The sequence below is a fragment of the Phoca vitulina genome, unplaced genomic scaffold (assembly GCF_004348235.1).
Source record: "Phoca vitulina isolate PV1807 unplaced genomic scaffold, GSC_HSeal_1.0 scaffold8, whole genome shotgun sequence".
Lineage (NCBI taxonomy): Eukaryota > Metazoa > Chordata > Mammalia > Carnivora > Phocidae > Phoca > Phoca vitulina.
Window position 1 is genome coordinate 37,318,603 of NW_022589711.1, and position 26,279 is coordinate 37,344,881.

Genomic DNA, 26,279 nt, shown 5'->3' on the forward strand with positions numbered 1-26,279 from the left:
TCTCAAATAAATAAATAAAATCTTAAAAAAAAATAAAATTCTTTAAAAAAATGCTTCTATTTAGAGTAAACAACATGAAGTATTCTGGAAGAACACAGGCTATTAGCAATTGAATATGATACAATTATTGATATTTAATCACTATCTCACATTCAAGAATCACACAGTATTTGGCAAATGAAAACTTAAGGGTAGTTACTGATGTGAGAATGGGAGTTGCCAGATATACTTATTATTTATAGGGGTAGGGTAGGATAGAAGGGGCAAAGATGGAACTAGCTATGAGTGGGACTAACTAGGATAGAGGCACATTGATTGCAAAGGGTTTGATCACAAAGCATGTGTTTGCCTAACAAAAGAATTGAAAGAAAGAGTACTTATTAAATCATATGGTGGCCCAACAGTTTATAAAATCCAAAGTTTAAATGAATAGGTGGGTCATCAGCAGCAGAGGGAGACTCTAATGACATTGCAGCTATGTTTTCTTTCTCTGTATGCATGTGTGTATACATAAAACAGATACATTCGTTTCATACTCAACACATATTTACTATCTACTTTGTGGTAGAAGCTCTCTACTACTCAAATAAGTGATTTAGCTTTTTGTGATTATCCTCCTTTAGAGCTGTATTGTAAAACTAAAAATTATCTATAACTGACGTAATGTATTATAACAAAAAAAATGGGAAATTGAACAGGAGGAGAAATGAAGAAATGGCATCCTAAATTTCTCATTTCATACAGCATACAATTTCATTAATGATGATAATTAAAGAAAATAGGACTGGAGTTTTAAAAATAATAGTAATCATTATTAGAAAAATAAACTATGCTTTATAACTTCTAAATGGCTAGATTAATAACAAACAGAACCATCATATATCAAAAGAGGAAGAAAAGAGAGAGAAGGAGAGAAAAAAAGAGGGGGCTAGGACATGACCAAGGATGTATAAAAACACAGACAATATAAAATAAAATTTCTGAGGTAGGACCAGATATATTTTTACAAAAATAAATAATAGTTAATTTATTAAAAATAAAAAACAAACACCATAGCATAGTTTTGTTTTGTTTTTTTTTTTAAATACAAAATCTAAACATATAATGGTATTTTAAGAGCACTAGTTTTGGTAGTGGAGAAACCTGAGTTCAAATCTTACTTCTGCCATTGACTAGTTATAACCTCTTTCCTAGAGGGGAGTTTATTTAGCCTATTTGCCTCAATTTCCTAGTTTATACAGTGGGAATAAAAAATAACTGATTATAGAGAGGATTGAATAAGATAGTACCTATAAAGTTCAGTGTCTAGTCCAGCTAAACATTCAATAACAACTATTATTTACAATACCTGTTTTAAAATTATATATCTAAATAAAAGAGAGGTGAAAATCAAAGGAGTGTCACTTAAGATATACTGTTAACCAAAAAAATTGATACAGTATAAAATGAGAAAACTGAAGAAGCAGAGTGAAATTTAAAAAAGAAAGTGATCATTTTTACAAAGAAACTAAAAGCAGCAAAGGGGGTTGAAGCTATAAGCCTACTCAAATCTGGACCCAGAAACACACAGAGCTGGCTGGGAGTCTGGTTCTTAGAGTAATGAGGCTGAAAGGCTCCATATGAAATGGTGGACCTGAGGCTGGCTCACTACTTCAGTAAGAGGCTGCAAAAAATATGGCCAACTGCTACCTGGGGCAATAGCTTATAGAGCTGTAGGCACTGAGAGGTGGAAGGATAAAGACACAGCCTCATGATCAAATACCCTTAAAGAGAAAAAGCTGAAAACTACCACTACAACATTAGGATTGGGGCTAGGAATCCAGGAATCCCAATAGAGGTAACTGTAAAACCACTAGTCAGGGATGTATGAACAAAGAAAAAAAGAGGAAGAAAGAAAACTAAGAGACAAGTAAAAAAAAAAAAAAAAAGCCTTATGACCCACATTAACCTGCAAAACAAAATTCTAAAACATAGCAAGGAATCTAATAAGAAAACAACCAACAAAATTAATAATTAGAACATTCACTACATGTGAATTTGATTTTATAGAATTGTCTGACAATGACCTCAACATGAATATGTTTGTAATGCTCAGAGATTAAAAAAAAATCATACTTATAAGAGAATAATAAATTATTAAATAACAACAGAGAGCAAAAAGATAAGAATAGGTGAATAAAGAACCAATCAGAAATCTTAAAAATTAAAAATATGTTCATTGACATTAAAAATGAAATAGGATAATTTAAGATTGGGCAATTTCAAGAAGAGTATTAGTGAGTTGGAAGGTAATATTAAGGAATGCACTCAGAAAAAAAAATCACAGAAAGTAAAATATATTTTTAGAAAATGAAAGAGCAATTGAGATATGTAAATTGACTAGGAAACACCAATATATATCTTATAAGAATCCCTGAAGAAAATGGAGGTAATAACAAAGAAACAATAAAGGAAAAGATAATAACTGAGAATTTTCTAGCATTAGAGACCTGAGATTAGAAAGTAAACCCTGAGTTCATGACTGATAGTTCAAAATAAATCCATATCTAGACACATTTGAGAGAAACTATAAGACATCAAGGATACAGAAAAACTTTTAAAAGTCACCAGAGGGAAAAGACAGACTACCTACAAAGTGGTGAAAACTAGATTGACAGCAGATTTCTCTTAAGTAATGATAAGTTAAAGAACAACTGTGTAAGACTGAGTAATATCCTCAACTGCTGAACAAAAATACCCAGATAAATTGCCATTTAAGATAAATGATAAAATAAAAACATTTTTAGATATATAAAAAGAGTATACTTCCCAGGGCTCTCCCAAAAGAATTACTAAAAGATGTAATTGAACACGAAGAAAAGTGAACCCAGAAAGGAAGCCATATCATCCAAGAATAATGGTGGACACAGCAATAGCTTAAATATACGAGTAAATATAATTAGGCATTAACTATTAAAATCAATGATAACCACTTTTGCATATGTTTTAAAACAAACAGATAAAACTAAAACTCCATTCAATTATCATAACAGATTGATAATTAGTAAATAGATAAAACATGCTAGGCACCTTTTTTACATTAAGGAGAAAGCCAGAAATACTAAAAGGTGGATTATTTTTTATTAGAAAAATATATAGCTAGGTATACATATAAAATTTTTAATATGAGCACTAGAGAAATAGATAAGCCACCTACAGATTTTAAGTCAGCAGTAAAATCCATGTCCCAGGTCACAAAGAAACTAAAAAAAAAATTTCAATTGAACCCATATAAAACACATCCTCTCATTATAATGCAATTAAATTCTGGATCAGTAATAAAAATAGAGTAAATTTATGTTTAGAAAGTAAAAACATACACTTCTGAGCAACCCAAGGGTTAAAAATAAATCAAGCAGACATTACAAAACATTTAAAATTGAACAAAACTACAAACTAAAACAAGCTACGCAGCTAATGAAAAACTTGGAAGAAAGCTTAAGAGAGTAAAATTCATCTTTGAAAATAAGAAAAAGCATCGAAATTAAGTGAGTAATAATTTAACACAGGAATCTAGAAAAGGAAAAATGTTCTAAACTATAAGAAAGTAGACTGAAAAAAATAATGTTGATAAAGCACAAAGTAATGATATAGAATACAAAGACACAATAAAGTAGATAAATAAAATCAAAAGACAGGTTTTAAAAAAAAGTAAATGAAACAGAAAAATGTCTAACAATGAGTAAGAAAAAAGGCTCAGATAAATAATATTAGGAATAAGAGGGGGGCCTATTAAAGATAAAATTAAAAATCATGAGACCATTATGAACAATTTTATGCAATAAGTTTGAAAGTGTAGATTAACTGTTAATTGTATATTTTTCTTTAAAAAAAGTATTCAAATTGACTTAAGATGAAATAGAACATTTGAATAAACCAATAACCATGGAAGAAATTGAACTGATACTCAGAAGTCCACCCTACTCTACCTTCCCACTATGGACAGAAAATACCAGGTCCAGATGATTTTTCAGGCAAGTTTAACAACTTTTCAGAATAGGTAATCCTATTAATATGACTACTATTTCAGAAATAGGAAAAAAGAAAAAAGAAAGAAATGAATGTTGCTCAACTTATTTTATGAGGCTAATATCACCATGACACCAAAACTCTACAATAACAGTTTAAGGAAGGAAAATTAAAGACTAATCTCCTTGTACAAACATATTACATAAAATATCAGCAAATTAAACTCAACAGTGGATTAAAAAAACACACCAGCACCAAGTAAAGTTTTTTTCCAGGAATGTAAGAAATGGTTTAATATCAGGAAATGTATTAATATCATGTAAAATATTACCATATTAATGGGTAATTTTATCATATTATTGATGCAGAAAATGCATTGGATAAAATTTGACTGGTATTCCTGATTAAAAATGCATTGCACACTATAAATAGATGGTGGAAACTTCCTTAACACAATAATTTCGATTTATCAAAATGCTAAGCAAAAGTCACATTTGCCAAATTACCATTAAAGTAAGAAATAGAACAGATATTCATAATATCATTGCTTTTATTCAATACTATATAAGTTCTTAGTCATGCAATATGACAGGAAAAATAAATTGAACACGTAAGAACTAGAATTTAAGAGAGAAGCTGTCATTATTTACAGATGATATACATGCCTATGTAAAAAAATCTAAGAGAATTTTCAGTTTAGTCATTAGAACTAATAAGAGAGTTCAGCAAAGTTGCTAAATATATACCAATAATGACCAATAAACAATGAAAAGGAAAACAGAATCTATACATGAAAGAACAAAAATCTAAGTAATACGAGAAGAAATCTAACAAAATAGCTTCTAGCAAGACCTCTGTGGTAAAACTTATAAAACATTATTAAAGAACATGAAGGAAAAGACATCCAAATGGCCAACAGACACATGAAAAAGTGTTCAATATCGCTCGGCATCAGGGAAATCCAAATCAAAACCTCAATGAGACACCACCTCACACCAGTCAGAATGGCTAAAATTAACAAGTCAGGAAATGACAGATGTTGGCGGGGATGCGGAGAAAGGGGAACCCTCCTACACTGTTGGTGGGAATGCAAGCTGGTGCAGCCACTCTGGAAAACAGTATGGAGGTTCCTCAAAAAGTTGAAAATAGAGCTACCATATGACCCAGCAATTGCACTACTGGGTATTTACCCCAAAGATACAAAAGTAGGGACCCGAAAGGGTATGTGCACCCTGATGTTTATAGCAGCAATGTCCACAATAGCCAAACTGTGGAAAGAGCCAAGATGTCCATCAACAGATGAATGGATAAAGAAGATGTGGTATATATATATAATGGAATATTATGCAGCCATCAAAAGGAATGAGATCTTGCCATTTGCAATGACCTGGATGGAACTGGAGGTTATTATGCTGAGCGAAATAAGTCAAACAGAGAAAGACATGTATCATATGACCTCACTGATATGAGGAATTCTTAATCTCAGGAAACAAACTGAGGGTTGCTGGAGTGGGGGGTGGGGTGGGAGGGATGGGGTGACTGGGTGTTGGACACTGGGGAGGGTATGTGCTCTGGTAAGCGCTGTGAATTGTGCAAGACTGTTGAATCTCAGATCTGTACCTCTGAAACAAATAATGCAATATATGTTAAGAAAGAAAAAAAGAAGAAGAAGAATGTAGCAGGAGGGGAAGAATGAAGGGGGGGAAATCGGAGGGGGAGAAGAACCATGAGAGACGATGGACTCTGAAAAACAAACTGAGGGTTCTAGAGGGGAGGGGGGTGGGAGGATGGGTTAGCCTGGTGATGGGTATTGAGGAGGGCACGTTCTGCATGGAGCACTGGGTGTTATGCACAAACAATGAATCATGGAACACTATATCTAAAACTAATGATGTAATGTATGGGGATTAGCATAACAATAAAAAAATTTTATATAAAAAAAAGAACATGAAGGAAGATCTGATTTAGTAGAAGAATATAGTCTGTTAATGGGTAGAAAGACACAATTTTATATAAATGTCAATTCTCTCCCAGATTATTCTCTAAAGTTAATGTAATTACAAATAAAATTCAGCAAGGCTTTTGTAAAACTTGACCAACTAATCCTAAATTTATATTGAATAGCAAAAGGCAAGGGGAGCCAAGAGAATGTTAACAGTGTAGAGAGATTTGCCTTATCAGACAGCAAGAATATTATAAAGCTATGATAATTAGGGCACTGTGGTGTCAGCACAAAAATAGAGAAACAGTTTACTGGTTGAAATAAAGATCCTAAAAAACATTTAATGTAGGCAAGAGATGGCATCACAAATTAGTGGGTAAGGATGGCTAACTTGTTAAATGGTGCTGGGATAATTGGATTATCCATGGAAAAAGAATAAAATAGGGTACATGTAAGATATCACATACAAAAATAAATGCCAAGAAGTTTAGAGATCTAAATGTACAAGGCCAAACTTTTAAACTGTTAGGAAGAAAATAAAGGAATGAAGAAAATAAAGGAAGGTTGTCATATGGAAGGATTTCTTAAATGACATAAAAGCACTATATATATATATATATATATATATTTTTTTTTTTTTTTTTTTTTTTAAGTAGGTTCCATACACAGCATAGGGCTTGAACTCACTACCCCGAGATCAAGAGCTGCATGCTCTACTGACTGAACCAGTCAGGTGCCCCAGCACAAACTATAAAGGTTAAAATATCAATAACTTAACTGCATTAAAATTAGAAACTTTTCAAAATAAGCTACTACAGACACAGATTAAGAAAATACATTTGTAATCTCTATTGCCCAAAGGATGAGAATCCAGAATACTACAACCAAAACCAAAACCAAAACCAAAACCCAAACCTGTCCAAATAACAATAGCAAAACAAATGACCTAACAGAATGATAGGTAAAGATACAAACAGGCAACACGCACAAGGAAATCCCAATGGTTTATAAGTAAAAAAAAAAAAAAAAATTTAAATGAGATATTATTTAATACCTATCAAATTGACAAAAAATTTAAAAGTCTAGCCATCCCAAATGTTATGAAGTATGTGGAGAAGTTCTCACAGATGGCTAATGAGAGTATAAATTGCTACTACCACTTTGGAGAGAAATTTTACATTCCTAGTGAAATTGAAAATGCATGTTTCTTATAGTTAAGCAACTCCTCCTCCATTTAAAAACATGTATAAAAATGTTAACTGCAGTACTGGTTGTGATTGGGAAATACTAGAAATAACGTCTAATGAGAGACTCAACAAACAGATTTTAGTGATATCTGTAGTAGAATACATTTTATATAAGCCATACTATGGCTATTGGCTTATGTAGAACTAATTCATAATGATAGAGGTCAGAATAGTTTTGCTTCTTTTTAACCTTTTGTTAAAGGTTAGGAGAATATCACACTCAAGAGGGCACAAGGGACTCTTCCAAGGTATTGTGAATGTTTTGTATCTTGGATTGGGTGTTGTCACATGGATATATACTTATGTAAAAGCTCATCAAACTATATATTTAATTTGTGTACATCATTTTATGTAACTTAGAATAATAAAAGATAAAAAAACAGATTTAGAAATAAGTGTGCCAAATATTTGTTTAATTTGGGTGTGGATTCTTTTGTGTTCACATTATTCTTTATATTTTTATGTGCTTGAAATATTTTATTTTAAAATAATTGATAAGACAGACTACTGCTTTTCCTAACTAGAATTAATCAAGGTGAAAGGAAGCTCTAGCGTCACCTTCTTTTCACTGTCCCTGATGATAGATCCCAATACTCCAGGAATCAACAAACACTTCACAGCCAAACATACTTACAAAGTGTTTGTTTTGTCAAAGCAAAAGCAAAACTTTCAATTCATCTCTTGACTACGTGTAGAATCTTGGCTTTCTTAAGTGAGTGACCAGCAGCACATATTGTTGATATGATGCTACCAATGCACAGAAATCATCTAGTCAGGGTTTCAAAAGATGAAGTGGGGGGTGCCTTGCCAAGGACTTTTCTGATATGAATCAACGGGTGGTTTGGCATCAACATTGCTATTGGCTCGTGCGTTTCACCTCTGGTTTCAGAAAAGAAAAAAGAGACGATACCTTTTCAATGCTGTATTTCAAGTCGACCATGTGGAAGGCAAGGTTTTATTCCAGCCAATTCTCTTCCCCTCAAAGCGTGGAGGAAAAGCGTCAGCCACTGCTACTCTCGCCACCAGCCACGGTACAGGTGTTTGGAAAACGCAAAAACGGAGAAATGAAACAAAAAGAAAACCCTCAAAAACAAAGTTTTGCATAAATGAAAAATAGAGTACGTAATTATCATGGCTGCAAAAAGGTAAACGCATTTTTTATTTTTCCCTTGTGCTAAACTAAAAGAACCAAAATGAACAAAAACACTGATGTTTTAACTTAATCAGTGTTTTGTTGAAACTGACAACAAGGACCAACTCAAACATGGCTAAAAGTGGGAATAAAAACCAGATTTCTTTTAATCTGATAAAAGATTTTTTATATTCAAGAATGTTAGAATATGACCTACTTAAACGAATACTTACTAAAGGAACAGACCCATTAAAAAATATATGTTTTCAGGCGCCAAAATGGGAATGGGGTAAGTGTTTCTTTGAAATCTTATAAGAGAAAACATTTAATTGAAATTGTAATGGTTTCTTACATGACTCAGATAAACTACAGCTTAGGAAGAAATGTCTCCAAACTATTCAAATGTATATCCCTAAATTGGCTTAGCCAGGGCACAAACCCAGTTATTCCACAAAACAAATGCCCCGTTAGACTTAAGTACATCACTGTGAATTATTCAAATGACACTGTTTGTTTAAAAGAAATTTTTAGGCCTAGCTCTGCCACAATCTTGTTGTGTATCTTTGTTCACGTTATTAAACATCTTTGGGTCTCAGTATCCACATCTCTCAAGCGTGAGTGTGATACAAAGTCATAGACTATCATTGAGTTCCTTTCCAGCCCTAAAACCCGATGAATCTAATGAGATTACTCTAGCATAAGAATTTTTCTTTTCTCTCTTCCTTCTTTTCTTTCTTAAAATAAATAGACAATCAAATAAGTAAATACATATTAAAAACACATACACATACACTAATCAGCTATCCCTTAGACTAGGAAGAGAGAACATTTTTTTATTGTTGGTGCCATTATCTATTCCCTAACGTGTATTTAAAAAGAGAGTTCCCATAAAAAAAGACTTTTATTTTTTTCCTGAATCAAAAATAGCATATTATTTCTCTGCCATTTAAGTTCTATTAAAAAAATAAAACACAAAATCATTACAGAAATCCTATTAGGAACTTTAAAAAGAAAAAGTCACTAGAACTCCATTTAAAATTCCAATAGTTCATTTACATGTGTTCTTTTACAGAAAATATAAGTGCCCTACCTCAAACTACCTTCACCTCCTTTTCCAGGGGTAGTATCCTTAACTGTGGAAAAAACAGGACCCTCTCTCATACCCTTCCCACCTGTCTTCTGAGGTAACAAAGCGGAGGTATAGATTGCAGTGTGAGATATTTGGAATGGGAGTAGAACATTTCATCTGGGAGACAGTACTGTGGTCAGTTCACCAAATCTAAAAGAAAGGTAAGCCCAGTCACTACTTTGGCAAGAAATATGGGTCTCATGGCTGAACGATGATAACCATTTTTACACAAGACTTTTAAAAATGAAAGCACCTGAAGCAACAGCAGAAAATAAGTCTGAGAATGCAAGTTTTTCTCGTCAATATTTAAACCAGACAAGACAATATCAATGCACCTTTAACCGAGGGTCTAAAAAAAATACAGGGCACCTGACACCTTGATGAGTAAGAGACGCTCAGCTTTATGAAAAGGCCAAAGTCTGAGGGTGAAGGCTCCATTGTTCCCAGGGCTGATACGCCCAAGGCACCAGCAGAGACAGAATACTCTGGCATAACAGGCCAGGCTCCTGTTACAGGCTCCAGCTCAGCTCCGTATGCTGATAGCCTGGGACCCACCACATTGCACACTCAAGGAACACCAGGGGTGGGTCCCCCCAGGGAGGAGGGCTACTCAAACAGCAAGGCAAGAATTGGAAGTTGCACAGCGTATGAGCACTCCCTGCTGGCAGCTGAGGTTGGAGATGAAGTGGTGGTGTCTTAGAGAGGGCTGTCGAAGGTTTCTGTGAGGAGGCTAATGGACCCACCTGACTTTTCATGGACAAGAGCATGGCTCCGACTAGGTCTAGAGAGTTCCAGATGCTATCCTGAATGAGGAGGAGGCTAGGAGAGAAGCTACTGATGGGAGGAACTCCAAGAACTGGCAAAAATGAGGTTTGAAGCTGGTATACACTTTTCATTAACTTTCCCAGCTATTAACATTTTATAAAGTATATATGGGTCCCCCCCACGTGTGTGGGGAATGGACGAGGTACAGTAGGAAATGAATTTCTGTGCAGCTCCCTTTATTCCAGCACGAGAATCCTTGGGACAGTGCAATGTGTTGGCAACGTTTATGTTTTACCAGGAAATCCTATCCATAACCTGAATGGAATTGCCTGGTGTGTCCCCCTATACCGCTGTGCCTGAGTTCCAAACAGGTGGTCCTTGTCTATCTGTACAGCCTCGGGCAACAATACTGGTATCTCCCTAGTGCTCCGCTCTGGTAGGGTTCTTCTGTAGGAGAAGATGAAGGTCAAGATGGCAGCCCACTAAAAGCAGCAGTATTTCAGTTGCAGGAATAACTTGCTTGTCATCAACTTGTTAATGCAATAGTCAAACATTTCTTTGACATGTACAGTATCAGCTAACTTCAACAGATAAAGGGTCTAGAACAGGAAGATGCTGCAGATGCTTTAGCTCCGAGGAAGGCTTAGCAGAGCCAAAACGTCAGCAGGGCCTGTTTGTTCCATCGTTTCCATCGGGCTCTGGGAAAGAAATGTTAGATTACTGCAATGACAAGTTTGTGACAAGCAAGTCATTTGTGCAACTGGTGCGCTCCTGTTTTTATCTGTTTACCATTCAGACTTGTGAATGCCATTTCAAGCACTTACAGGATTTCTGGCTCCCATTAAGGGGAAATGGTTCCTCCATGTTTAGAATTTTCTGCCTCAAAGAAAATTACTAAGCAATTATTTATTCCTGTGGTCACAGTGTCACACAAAAGCACTCTTGAGTTGTTTAGTTGGACTCTGAATCATGAAATGGAGTCCTGTAGACTGGATAGCTTGGAGCATCAGGAATTTCTCATCTAGTTTATTGGAATGACTACAAAGCAAGCCTGTGAGAGTCAATAAAATTGTGGCCAGCTTGAAATACCTTGCTCTTTTCCTCCAGGATCATATATCAAGGCCATATGCTTCAAGGCACATAAATTCACTTGTAATGAGTGGATCCTGAGAAGCCAAGGCCTGACTATGTCACAGACACTGACATGTGATCTAACATATGATGGTGACAAGCACTGCTTTAACTGTTGAGAAGGGAACTTACACAGTTTTCTCCCTGTATTCTGTGGGTAAGCAGAGGGCCAGTCCAGATCCAGAAAACATTTTAAGCATGTGGTAAAAAAAAAAAAAAAAAAAAAAAAGTAATATCATAATATAAAATTTACTGGGGATCATCCTCTCTAGGATGACTTTTTCTCAGTAAATGGAGATTCTGGCAGATTTTTAGATTAAGATTTCAAGACTGATTCACTGGATTCCTCATCTGAGATCACCAAGTGACTTTTGGTGAGTCATTTTAACCTCCTGGGAAGAGGGTATAAAATAATAATACCTTGTTCACTCAATGTGAATTGGGCTCAGGGTCAATATTATCAGAGATGAAGAGTGCCTTCAGAGTTCAAGGACAAGACTAGTATTTCCTAAAAGCCATGTATTTTTTTTATGATTTAAAAATATTTTCACACTGTTAGCACTGAATTTACAAATAATTGTAGGTAGACCTTTCAAAGAACACAGAAGCATGAAGTTTTTGAAGCAGACAGATACCATGGTATCTGAGGAAGTAGGTCAAAGCTGAAACAGTGTGGAATGTCAAGGACCAGACAGAAAGTAATGACGTAAAATGAGGCAGAGCTTGGTATGGGTGACCAGACAATGTTACGGAAATGGGTAACAGTCCTCACTGAATAAAAATTTTATTGTCAATAATTATTTGCCAGGCACTACATGTGTTACACAGTTTACATGAGTAATATAGTCTTTACATGAGCTCAGTGGTATATGCATTATAATTTTTTTAACATGTGGAAACTGAAACTTAGAGAAATTTAAATTACGTTACCATAAATCTGTTAAGTAGCCCAGATTTGAAACCAGCTCTCCTCACTCTTAAGCCCTTATACTCTTAACCACTGGAGAACTAAAGTCATTTCCACTGCCTTCAGAAGACTTTTCTCTCTCTGGTGTACTGGAAAACCTTTTAATCTGTAAATGTAGATATTCAAGATTTCATATAAAAGGACCAGTGAGAATATTCTGGCTCTAGCTGTATTGCCACCAAAAGGCCCCTGGCAAAGCTGAGCCTCATCAAGATGTCATTCCTTTTGCCCCAGCCTGACCAATTCCTACTTGCATACCCTGGGGAAGAGGTGAAAGTGATTCCAACCTAATCACGTATCTCTGCTGTGAAGGCAGGGTGTTTGGCCGCATCTCCTGTGTCCATGCCAACTCCCTTCTCTCTCTTCATGTGTACAGTCTTTAGTTCCCCTACTCTTTAGTCCCGTATTACCTCCAGGGAGCCTCCTTTTGTCACTCTCTGCTATTCTTTTTAGGTGGGGGAAGGGTTGGACATCTTTTTTACCATGACAAGGATCGCTGAGATGGTATAAACTTCAAACTTTGCACAGAATGTATCCTTTGTTCAGTCTTCTGCTTTGTTTCTCTTTAATGATAGCTTTGCCACAGGTCCCATCCCTACGTACCTCGGAACTATGCAAATCAAACTGGTAATCGAGAGACTTCCAGGCAACTTGGCCTGCAAATGAGTATGTGTCCAAGAGGTAGGAACCTCTGAGGGAGGTGTGTCCTCTGAATATTATGTGTCTAATAGCTGTTTTCCTTGTAAGAGTGGCAAAGAATAAGCTCAGTGAAATCTGTATTGACATTCCCTGGTCTCTTTTTAGTGTGTGTTCAGAGTGGGTCACAAGAGCATTTAGCTCACACGAACTGTGCTTTGTTTGTTTTGTTTGTTTTTTATGATATTTCTACCTTTTTTGTTTGTTTGTTTTAGCTTCTAGGCATTTTCCCAAGAATAGGATTCTTACTTAAAAGCTACTCAAAAAGACCCCATGCATAATGTAATGTATAGAACCCTAAATAACCAGTGGCCTGAGTTTTGACCTAGTGCCTGAGTTTGCTCATGGCGGCCATTCAGCCTTTGCTGCACACCAACAGGGGGCATGGGGGGCTCAGCCTCACAGGCAACCCTATGCTGCTTTAGAACCCTTCTGTACAAAATTTGGCACCAAATAAGGTTCCTTATGTTGAACCTTAAGTTGTCTTTCTAAAATTCCCTTCATGGCTTCTAGTCTTTTCTTGCACCACCTTTCAATCCTGAGAGCTTTAGGGGATCCATAATTTAATGGCTCATTTAAAGATACCCCTTGTGCATATCATATACCAGTAAGTGGGTTTAGATTGTCCTGCTTTGTCCTTCTCTCCTCACCCCACATGAGTTAAATTCCCACTCTATTCCTCTGACAATGCTGGAAGAAATGAAAGTCAGTCAGTCTACTAAGTTTTTCATTTCCATTTGGATGTAGACAACATGTGTGGCAAAGAATTCTTAATCTCTTCGATTTTCTGTCCTAATCTGTGGAAAATCTTGCTAGACAACCTCAGGCAGATTCGACGGTTATAGCTATTTATAGGGTAACCATATAATTTATTGTCCAAACCAGGACATATTTTGTGAAAGGCCTCTGTGAATAATTATATCAAGACCATAGTCACAAGCCAGAATTCTCCTAGGTGAATCTATACAGTACCTTGCACATGCCTTTACCCCAGTACATATCTCTTTGTACCAGAGTTACCTATTTACATGTCTGTTTCTCTCACTAGTCTGTGAACACTCTTTACTGATGGAAACTTATTTACCTGTGTACCTCCAGTTCCTAGATGAGTGCTAGGCAAGTAGAAAGAGTGTGGCAGATTTTTTTTTTCCCGATTGAGGATGTCTTTCCCCTAATCACATTTTGTGGGCCTCTGCCCTTTTTTTTATAGCAGATACCACCAACACTTACTGGCTTCATGTTTTGGGGATGAATCAAAAACACTTCACTTAGTACAGTAGGAAGGGAATGATGTAAGTTTAAGGGTAGTGGGTTTGACTTTGAGTACTGACAGCAACAAGCAGAAGGTGAAATGTAATAACTTTTCCACTAACAGTTTATAACTTTTTACAGAACACTGAACAATATGCTCTAATCTCTTTGTTCAGAAGCACATTTTTTTCAGCAGATGTACTACAGCAACTGTAGTAAATCAGTTGTTAAAGGAAATGATCAGAACCTAGTGTGATGGTGACATATGTGGCCATATGTAACAAAGGTAATGTCCTGTGATTCCTGAGAATTGTCCACTAAAACCCTGGTGGTACTGCTATTGCTTTCACATATGCCAAGCACATTGAGAAGTCCCTGCGGCTTCCAGCAGCTTTGCCTCTGAATAACAGTGACTTTAAAACAGAGAGAGAAGTTGGGGCGCCTGGATGGCTTAGTTAGTTAAGCTTCTGACTCTTGATCTTGGCTCAGGTCATGATCTCAGGGCTGTGAGATTGACCCACACCCAGTGTGGAGCCTGCATAAGACTATCTCTCTCTGAAAGAGAGAGAGAGAGAGAGAAGAAACTCCTGAAAAATGTGAACCACCTAGAGAAATCATTCCTTCTCTTCTCCCTGACACATGTAGATTGTTACAGGAAGATGTGAAACTATCAGGTTTAAGCTAAAGAGCTTCAGAGAGGACAGTCCCACAACTTCCCTTTCAGTATTCAGAAGCCTTATTATCAAGAACCTACCTCATTATCAAACCTATAGATTTTCTGTCATAGGATAAGCATATTTTATTACAATGGGTCCTCAGTGAAGAAAAGAGAGAAAGTCTAATTTCTTATTTCCCTTAACTTGCTTAAAAACTGGTATTAGCTCAGTATCTCAACCTTCCTTTTTCTAAGATGAGTAAAAAAGTCTCAATGTCTTTGACTTTTCCTTAAAGAACATTTTTTCTCAAAATGTTAAATTTAAATTTTATTGGGAGGGGTTTTATAACTCTTTCTCTCTAAGATGCTCATTCAAATTTTAGTGAATTCAGAACAAGCATGATTAGGTGTCTGATCTATGCTCAGAGGAAATAGTAGAAATGTCTATATTTTGCATGCTTCTTATACATTTCACTATTACAGCTATTTTTAAATTTCTGTTTTACCTCTCACACTCTTGATTAACTTTCTATGCTCTACTTCTAGATGCTATTTTGCCCACAGAGCTAGTCATTCTTTATTTTCAGTCCATCAGTGACATTTACCAAACCATCATGGGTAATGGAAAATACAAGACTTAAAAGAAGATTCAGAAAAAACACAGTTAGATGCCTTCCCTTGCAGACTCTTTAATTTGTGCAGAGAGAAGAAATGTTCCACATAAAGTAAGCAACATGGATATGTATGTTCAGGTGTGTGGTATTAGTTTAGCAGCTATTAACATATGCAAGCTAGTACAGTTATTATGAAATTCTCTCTATATATTTATATGTGGTGATGGAGTAGTGGAATGAACTGCCACTTGGGAGGTTTGTTTTCCCTCCTGTGAAGAATGCTAACATTAATCGTTATTTAATGACATTCTATTTATTTACTGGTTTACTGAGTGTTTATTTCAAATGACTGTCCTCTCTCTGAAGTCTCGAATTATTGCTATTTGGCCACTGTGCATAAAAGCACCATACTTTGAAAGCATGTATTCCCTGTCCTCAACATCTAAAATAGTGATTTACAACCATTTAGAATCTCTGGTGTCCTGTTGTTAATGTGATTTTGCATCACTTTTCCCGGCTTACTCCTTCTTAAAATATAATTTTAAATTAAAATGGATTTTGTTTTGATGTATTGAAATGCTACCGATAATTTAGACCACACTGAGTTTGTTCATATTGGAAACCATGTGTCTAGATAATCAAGGTAATCAAAGACCAGAATCCAGGACAGACACCAATGGCATACCATTTCTACATTTCTCCATATTGACTGGTCCCCTAATAAACATTTCCTTAGAATTCTAAAGTGCCTGGCACCAAATAAATAGATTAGAAATTTGACTGATTGATTGTCATTTGAGATAAAATTTAAAGCTCTGCTAGTTAAGTGGAGTGAGATCATAACTCTAGCTTTGCCTTAGTTCACCAGAACTCTCATTGGGCCAAGAAAGAAAACACATTAGCATGACATTGGGTTGGTTATTACCTAGTGTCCTAGCATTGTCAGAAGACTGGCAAATCAGTTTACCAGGGTTTACCTGGGATATTTCCTTGCATGGAAGTTAGATTCCATGTCAATAACTTGCAGATAGAAGTATTAAAATAGTTGTTTTCAGGTACAGTTTCTCAAATAGTGAGTTTCATTTTGGCAGAGAAGAGACAATGAAGGTAGATGTGAAAGTGTCATCGCCCACAAGCTGAGCTAGAGCATAACTGCAGCCTTCCTGGGTGATCGGCCACAGAGCACCATTTATGGCTAAGAGTTTGAATTTCTATATTGATCTTATTTTTAAATTGCACTTAATATAAATATAACAATGTTTTAAATAAGCAGCTCATTTATTAAATTTCTAGAGAATCTTCCTCTAAAATACTTAGTCCTATCTATTCTTTTATCCAACCTATTCTCAATTTTTTACTAGCCTATTCTTTTTATATAATTTTATTCTATAAAGGTCTATGGTGTATTTTCTAACAGCATAATCTATTCTTATACCTGTTATAATTAACTTAATCTATTAATCTAAGCCCTAATTTAGTCTATTTTGAGGATACAATTCTAAGAGATTCACATACAAAACCGAACATTCATTACTTCCGGACACATAAATGGTCACTGGATCCATGACTGCTAGTTAAGGAGGTAGCTTTTAAGTCACTATTACATGAGTAGAAACTGAAAAGTATATACTTTGTAATTATTGGGGAAAAGAGGGCTTTGATTATAGAGAAGCATATAGTTATTTCAAAAGCTCACTTTTTTCAAAAAGAACAAAGGCAATGGTCCCCATTCTGTTGTATGTACATCCAAAATTCAGTATTCGCTTTTTCTTTACACTAGATCTGGAGGTGAGTCCTAAAAAGTACTCCTTAACACTTCTTACTTGGGGGCCTTTTAAGTTGAAAGTTGGCAAATAGACTTTTATGAAGGTCAAGGTAGTAATCGTTATATAAATCATTCAGTCATTCTTGAACTAAGAATAAGAATAACAATTTATTGGCTAAAAAATAGAGGGAGACAGATTTCTGCGTAAAGATGTCCCTGAGACGGGGTCATAAGAAAACTAGAACTAGATAGGCCATTTACCTCTTGTGCCTTTTGGGGTGGGAGTTGTGGGTCTCTCTTGGAGTGATATTTATCACCAACATACCTCATCTCCATAACAATAGTAGATTTCACTTTATGTAAACAACCCCTTCAAGTATTCTTTTGCTTATTAGCTGTCCAGGCAGGCAGCTATTTCTTTTCTGCCAGGGGTAGCCAACGCTGAAGAGTCGATTTATGCGCCTTCCTTGCTGAGGTGGGATCAGAGGTATTTCCTCAGGACTTCTGTCCCACTGTCCTCATTTCTGTCACTTCATTCTGTGATCAGTAGACAAAATATACACCAGCAAAGAAAGAGCTAGGATTTCTAAGGAAGAGCAAAGAAGTTGCTAGGATTTCTAAGGAAGAAGAACCCAAATCTTTCCTGCTTTAGGCAAGAGAACATTTTAGTATTAACGGAAAGATATGGTTAAATTGCAGCCCATCAAATTTCAACTACAGTTCCAAAGTGTGTCTAAAGTGATCCAAAAGAAAACAAAATTCCTTCTGTCCTTAGCTATAAATTCTGCAGGATGATTCTATGTTCTCATCTTATTCTGGTTTCTTCCTCTGTCCCAGAAAGGATTAGTGTCTAACATTAAACAAACAGTATATAATAAAGAACAGATATAATGTATATTCATAAAATTCTGAATCCACAGCAAGAGGAGGTTAAGTTCTTAGCCTAGCAGATGAGTCTTACTGATAGCAATAGAGATGTTTCTAATTCGTTCATGGAAGGTGCTGAAAATGTTCTCTATTAAATCTTGAAGTTTTGGTAGTATAAAAATCTTATGATTACTGCCATATATTGGATTTTTCCCCCTCTTCTGTGGGGCCACAAAAACAATCTAAGTATAGACAGAGGCAGGAGAGAATGTTTATTTCTTCATTAGGATCCATACATGTTACTAGATTTTTTTGTAAATGAATTATGAAGAAAAAGACTAAATTCCTTGGTGCAGGCCATGTTGCAAATCCATGTATACCTATGCTTTTCTTTTTCCTGTTCTCTCAATCCTTGTGCCTATTTTTCCTTTTTGAATTCAAGACCTGTGCTTATACTGTCGGATGATTTTTGGTGGCTGGAGTCCTTGTGACATTTTTTTGTCCACCCATGCTGTCTAGTTTAATATGACACTCCCAAGAGGCCTTCATCCTATCAAAGATGATGACTGATTGGACTTAAACAACAATTTACATATTATGACATAAAATCTGGAGGCAGCATTTATAGCTGATCAAGTGAACTTTTAGCCTTACATAAGATTCATAATTATGAGGCAAATAAATAAGTGTATTTCCTTCTCTGAAATATAACTAAAGGCCCTTGAAGTCCTGAGTTTGTGTTCAGTTGTACTGAAACTGCATTAATGCTGTTCATTAGGTACTTTTTTTTCAGTCCTAACAAGAAAATTTGCCATGTATACAGCGGATCCTATATGAAAACAAGTACTCATATGTTAGGGATCTGAATTGAAAATCCAGAATGGGAAAGATCTGTGAATGAAATGAAGCTTGAGTGAATTCATTCAACTTAGGAGTTATTACTGGTCCAATGAGTCCAAGGAAGCAGCAGTTAATAATTCCATCCGGAGGCATTAATAGTTCCAGAATAGTCTCTTGGATATAGGAAACCTGGATTATTTAATCTGAGCATGACCTAAAGCTTGCAAATCCTTTTGTACTTATCCTAGGTTGGATGCAGATCTTCAAGGTAAGACTGGTCGGTGGTAAACTCTCATCTTCCATGTTTCTTTCTTTAAAGTCCAGATTCCTGACATATTTTCATTATAGGATATGGTCATGATTACACATGGGTTGAGAGCACACAAAATTTCAGTAACTAAAATGTTGCCCTGCTATTGGTCTCTCATACAAACCTTGAAAGGCCAATATGCTATTATCTAGGGCAGTTCATGGGAAAGTTGACATAATAATGCTTTAATGATTTAATTTATAAATGGACCATTTCACTGACGAGTAGAAAGGATAACTGAGAAATGTTTGAAAATATAAATTGTTTTTGTTTCAGAGAATAATCTTTTCTTTCCAACCTAATAGTATTTCTTCTTTATGTAGCTAAATCACCCGAGGCTCATACATAAACTATGGAGACTTCACCTATAAAATCTCAACATATATATTTCTACCATAAAATAGCAAGAACAATTTTGGTCCAAGTATAACCCAAGCAAGAAAGAAATACCTAGAATATAATAAAGACTGTGTTGCTTATGCATATAGCTATATACTATAAAACCCAGCAAATCAAGATTGTACAATGATGCCATTTATTTCGGTTTCATAATAGTATGTTTTAAGATTCCTATTTTTGTACATAGAGGGGAAAATGACATCATATAAATGAAGCATACAAACACAAAGGTGCAGCAGGTAAATGCAAGATGCCCATATACTGTCAACAAAGTCTTGCCAGTTGTAAAAGAAGTTGACATGCTAATATCCATTCATTCGGACTCGTTACTGAGACACCAAGAGAGTGATGGCTGGCAGGCAGTGCATTTAAGTGCGGTTACTGAGGCCCCCAAATATTGACAGAATGCCAGATTCCAAGAAACTATTGATGTACACAGCCAGCCACAGCTCCAGACACCTCTCAGACAGAGTCTTTAAATGTCACAGATAAATGAATTTTCATGAAACTGGGAGAGAGAAAGGAAGAGCAAGAAGAGAAAAAGAACACAGAATGAGAGGCAGGGTAAGAAGAAGAAAGAAGAAAATCGCTTCCATAACACTGGCATGAAAGCATGCGGCATCTCATCTCTAAAGCATCCTTGCAAATGATGTGGAGCAAACCTTGTGAATGCATTCTGTGTTACCAAAGCACTCAAACACCTTTAATAATTCCATTGTGTACTTAAAAAGTTAAGGTGGATACTTGTTTTAGAATAGCTTCAACAAACTATTTCTGAACAAAATAGAATTCAAATATAAATACTGCAAAACTCAATCTTAGAAAAAATTCAAAAGAAAGGAACCACAGGCGCAAATAAACATGAGAACGTCTCCTAAGCAGTTCTCCACATATTTTAGAGGTTAAAAGTCAAGGTGCCATGAAGTCTATTTTTTGCCAAGACACAGACATGTCCTCTGACAGTTTCCTTTCCAGAGTCCTACTGAAAGCAGTGACACCTAGTGGGTTTGTAACAAGATATTAAGGAATACCTTCCTCCACCTCTTTCTCCCTGCCTTTCCACAGAAAACACCTCCCAGGGAAGCATATGAGGTGAGTCAGTTACTTGACACATGATTACGGAAATGAACCATGGCTATAACTAGAACAACCAAGTGTTCCTCAGGAATCATGTGAAATGCAATATATTTTAAATGTAAATGAAGCTTTTTTACTTTGAAAGTCTTCCATCTGCCTAGGGCACCTTCTCTTGACCTCGATGCACTGTGTCATTAAAAGCAACCACATATTCAAGGTTAGAATATGACTTGCTTGCGCATTTTCTTTTCTGTATTAGAGTTGTGCAATCTCCACATTTTACACAGAGCAATCATGCCAATGCCCACAAACAAAATTCTTCCTTCTATTCAAAAGCACACAGGTTAATTTTTTTTTTCAACCTGCAGCAATATGGTTTCAGAAAGCTTCAACTGCCTTTTTACTAGCATTACAAGTCTTGGTATGAATTATTTTCCTGCATCTGGCTCTGTCTTGGGTACCTGGGACCTTAGCAAGTACTTGGAGAATAAAGTTATGTAGCTCATATATTCAAAAGGGGGTTTTGTTTTTGCATCAACTTTTTAATGATTTCTTAGTAGTTTTCTTTGTTTATGTTAGGAGATAAAATGAAAGGAATTAGACTTCCTGCCATGGGAATAAAATTATTTTCTGTTCTTAGAGACTTATTTATTTATTTTTCTTAAGACATAATTGGCATACATTATCATATTAGTTTTAGGTGTACAACGTGGTGATATGACATCTGTATGCACTGGAAATGTTCACCACAATAAGTCTAGTTACCATCTGTCACCATACAAAAATAATACAATGTTATTGTTATATATATGTACATATAGTCAATAACATTGTTTGTTGAAGCTATTCTAAAACAAGTATCCACCTTAACTTTTTAAGTACACAATGGAATTATTAAAGGTGTTTGAGTGCTTTGGTAACACAGAATGCATTCACAAGGTTTGCTCCACATCATTTACATTACATTACATTACATTACATCCCCATGCCATTTAATTTATAACTAGAAGTTCGTACTTCTTGATCCCCTTCACCCACACCTTCTAGCAACCACCAACCTGTGCTCTGTATCTATGAGTCTGAGTTTTGTTTAGTTTGTTTTGCTTTTTAGATTCTACATACAAGGGAAATCATGTGATATCTTTCTCTGACTGACTTATTTCACTTGGCATAATACCCTCAAGGTCCATCCATGTTGTTGCAAATGGTAAGATTTTATTTTTTTATGGCTGAGCAGTATTTCATCATGTATCCATACCACATCTTATTTATTCATTTATCTATGAATGAACACAGGTTGCTTCCATATTCAGCTATTATAAATAATGCTGCAATAAACATAATGGTGCTTATATCTTTTTGTGTTAGTGTTTTTGTTTTCTTCAGATAGATACTTCAGATAGATAGTAGTGAAACTGCTGGATCATATGGTAACTCTATTTTTAATTTTTTGAGGAACCTTCATACTGTTTTCCATAGTGGCTGCACCAATGTACATTCCCACCAACACTGCACGGGGGTTCCCTTTTCTCCATATCCTAGCCAACACTTGTTATTTCTTATCTTTTTTATAATTGCCATTCTAACAGATGTAAGGTGATATCTTGTGGTTTTGATTTGCATCTCCCTGATGATTGGTAATATGGAGTATCTTTTCATGCACCTGTTGTCCATCTGTATATCTTCTTTAGAAAATATCTATTTAGGTCCTCTGTCCATTTTTACATTGTATTGTTTATTTTATTGTTATTGAGATATATGAGTTCTTTATATATTTTGGATACTAACCCCTTATTGGATGTATGATTTGCAGACATCTCCCATTCAGTAAGTTGCCTTCTATTGTTGATGGTTTCTTTCACTCTGCAGAAGCTTTTTAGTTTGATATAGTCCCATTTGTTTCCTTTGGCTTTGGAGTCAGATCCAAAAAACCATCACTGGGACCAATGTCAAGGAACTTACTGCCTATGTTTTCTTCTAGAAATTTTATGGTTTCAGGTCTTAGAGTCAAGCCTTTAATCCATTTTAACTTTTGTATATAGTGTAAGATAATGGTCCAGTTTCATTTGTTTGTATGTAGCTGTCCAGTTTTCCCAACACCATTTATTGAACAAACTGTCCTTTCCCCATTGTATATTCTTGCCTTCTTTATTGTAGATTAATTGCCCATATAAATGTGGGTTTATTTCTGGGCTCTCTATTCTGTTTCATTGATTTATGTGTCTGTTTTTATGCCAATATCATACAGCTTTGTTCTTCTTTCTCAAGATTTCTTTGGTTATTCAGGGTCTTTTCTGGTTCCACATGAATTTTAGAATTATTTGTTCTAGTTCTGTGAAAAAATGCCATGGAGATTTTAATAGGGATTTCACTGAATCTGTAGATTGCTGTGGGTAGTATGCACATTTTAACAATATTAATTTTCTCAATCCACAAGCACAGAATATCTTTCCATTTATTTGTGTTTCCTTCAATTTCTTTCATCAGTGTTTTACATAAGTTTTCAATGTACAGGTCTTTCATCTCCTTGGTTAAATTTATTCCTAGATATCTTATTCCTTTTGAGAATGGTATTTTTCTCTTGATTTTGGTTTCTGGTATTTCATTATTAGTGTATAGAAATGCAACAATTTTGTGTATTGATTTCTTCTATGACCCCATAGTTGTAGTTGTTCAGTAACATGTTTAGTCTCCATGTACTTGTAGTTTCTTTAGTTTTCTTGTAATTGATACCATTGTGGTCCAAAAAGACTTCTGGCATGATTTCAGTCTTCTTTAATTTAATGAGGCTTGTTTTGTGGCCTAACATATGATCTATCTTGGAGAATGTTCCATGTGCAATTGAGAAGAATGTGTATTCTGCTGCTTCTGGATAGAATGTTCTGTATATATCTATTAAGTCCATCTGGTCTAATGTGTTAAGGCCATTGTTTCCCTATTGATTTTCTGTCTGGATAATCTATTCATTGATGTAGGTGGGGGTGTTAAAGTGCCCTACTATTATTATATTATTGCCAAATTCTCCCTTTAGGTCTGTTAATATTTGATTTATATATTTTGGTGTTCCTATGTTAGGTTCATATATACATTTGCATGGTTTATAAGCTGGGTTGACCCATTTGTTTATCATTATGTACCATCCTGCCGCTCTTTGTCTTTGATTACAGTCTTTGTTTTAAAGTCCACCCTGTCTGATATGGGTATAGATATACCAGCTCTCTTTTTATTTTTATTTGCATGGAATATCTTTTTCCATCCCTTCACTGTTAGTCTGCATGTGTCTTTACACTGAAGTGAGTCTCTTGTAGGTGCATATAGATGGGTCTTATTTTTTTTTTATTATTCATTCATCCATTCTTTGTCTTCTGATTGGAGAATTTAGTCCATTTACATTTAAAGTAATTATTTATAGCTATGTCCTTATTGCCATTTTGTTAATTGTTTTCTGGTTGTTTTATAGTTCTTCTGTTCCTTCCTTCTCTTGCTCTCTTCCTTTGTGGTTTGATGACTTTCTTTAGTGGTATGCTTAGATTCTTTTCTCATAATCTTTTGTGTATCTACTATAAGTCTTTGCTTTGTGGTTACCAAGAAGCTTACAGAAACAACTTATATGTGTAACAGTCTATTTAAAGTTGATAACAACTTAAGTTTAAACACATTCTAAAGCTCTATGTTTTTACTCCCCACCATTTCATATGTTTGATGTACATTTTACATCTTTTTATTTATGTCTCCCCTAATTATTATAGTTTTAATTTTACTCTTTTGTCTTTTAACTTTCATAGTACCTTTGTAAGTGATAAATCTACTACTTTACTATGTATTTGTCTTTTCCAATGAGATTTTTACTTTCATAGGTTTTCTTGTTATTAATTAGTGCCATTTCTTTGTAGCTTAAAGTCCCTTTAACCTTGCTAGTAAGGCCAGTTTAGTAGTGACAAACTCCTTTAGCTTTTGCTTGTCTCTTTATTTCCCTTTTGCATCTGAATGATAGCCACGCTGGGTATAAAGTATTCTTGGTTGGAAGTGTTTTCCTTTCAGCACTTTGAGAATATGTTATTCCACTCTCTTCTGGTGTGCAAAATTTCTTTCTTTTTTTTTTTTTTTTAAAGATTTTATTTATTTATTTGACAGAGAGAGAGACAGGGAGAGAGGGAACACAAGAAGGGGGAGTGGGAGAGGGAGAAGCAGGCTTCCCATGGAGCAGGGAGCCCGATGCATGGCTCTATCCCAGGACCCTGGGATCATGACCTGAGCCAAAGGCAGACGCTTAATGACTGAGCCACCCAGGTGCCCCTGGTGTGCAAAATTTCTACTAAGAAATCTGGTGATAGCCTTATGGGGTTTCCCTTGTAATGTTACTGTTTTTCTCTTGCTGCTTTTAAGATTCTCTCTTTATCATTAACTTCTGATATTTTAATTATAATGTGTTCATATGGATCCTTTTGGGTTCATCTTATTTTGAACTCCCTGCACTTCCTAGACCTGGATGTCTGTTTCTTCCCTAGGTTAGGGAAATTTTCAACCATTATGTCTTCAAATAAGTTTTCTGTTACTTTCTCTCTTCTTTCTGGGACCCCTATAATGCAAATGTTATTCTGCTTGATGTTGTCCTGTAGGCCCCTTAAGTTGTCTTAATTTTTTTTCTTTTTGCTGCTCTGTTTGGGTGATTCCATGCTTTGTCTTCCAGCTCGCTAATCCATTCTTCTGTTTCATCCAGTCTGCTGTTGAATCTCTACAGTGTATTTATCAGTTCAGCTATTGTATTTTTGAGTTATGTGACTTCTGTTTGGTACTTTCTTTTATTTTTTTTATCTTTGTTTAAGTTCTCAGTATGTTCATCCATTCTTTCCCCATTTGGTGAGCATCTTTATGACCATTACTTTGAATTCTTTATCAGGTAGATTACTTATCTACCTATAATTAAGGTCTTTTTCTGGGGTTTTGTCTTGTTCTTTCATTGAAACATCTCTGTTTCTTCATTTTGCTTGACTTTCTGTGCTTGTTTTTACGTATAAGGCAAAATAGCTATCTCCCTCAGTCTTGAAGGAGTGGCCTATGTGGGTAATAAATTTTATTGTTCAACTTTGCCCTAGTTCTTGGTTGTCCCTCAAACATTTCTGATTCTCTAAACCACTTGATTTTCTTGATATGTCCCCATTGTTGAAGGAATGCCAAGACCTGTCAGTGTTCCAAGGGGAGGAATTTAATTGAGCACCTAGTTTCAGGATGATTGAAAGCCAGACCCTCAGACAGTAGCTTTTAAAGTATATAAACATATATAGTCCTTTGGCTCTGCAATCATAATCCCTGCTGGTCTCCAGACCAGGAGTTCTGGAGGTGTCCATTGGGCAATAGTTGCAAAAATTGGGGCTCCAAATGAGTGCATAGGCTCCTTTCTGGAGTCTTGTCAATCTAGTGAGGCCAAGGGGGTGTACAAGGATGGTGCTTCCCTGCTTACGTTCCCTGGGAGCACCGTATTAG

The 26,279-nt window shown here is 35.5% G+C and overlaps 1 protein-coding gene across 15 annotated transcripts in view; it reads right to left on the bottom strand.

Annotated features, from left to right (window-relative positions):
* Positions 1-26,279, bottom strand: part of ZBTB20 (zinc finger and BTB domain containing 20) — a 797,562-nt gene that overhangs the window by 250,247 nt on the left and 521,036 nt on the right. For 13 of the 15 annotated variants that reach the window (XM_032406586.1, XM_032406581.1, XM_032406599.1 and 10 more), the window contains one exon: positions 8,108-8,207. The exons of the other annotated variants lie outside the window; for them this stretch is intronic. The gene's annotated coding sequence lies outside the window, so the exon portion shown is untranslated. The remainder of the gene's footprint in view (positions 1-8,107; positions 8,208-26,279) is intronic. 15 annotated transcript variants of the gene reach the window in all.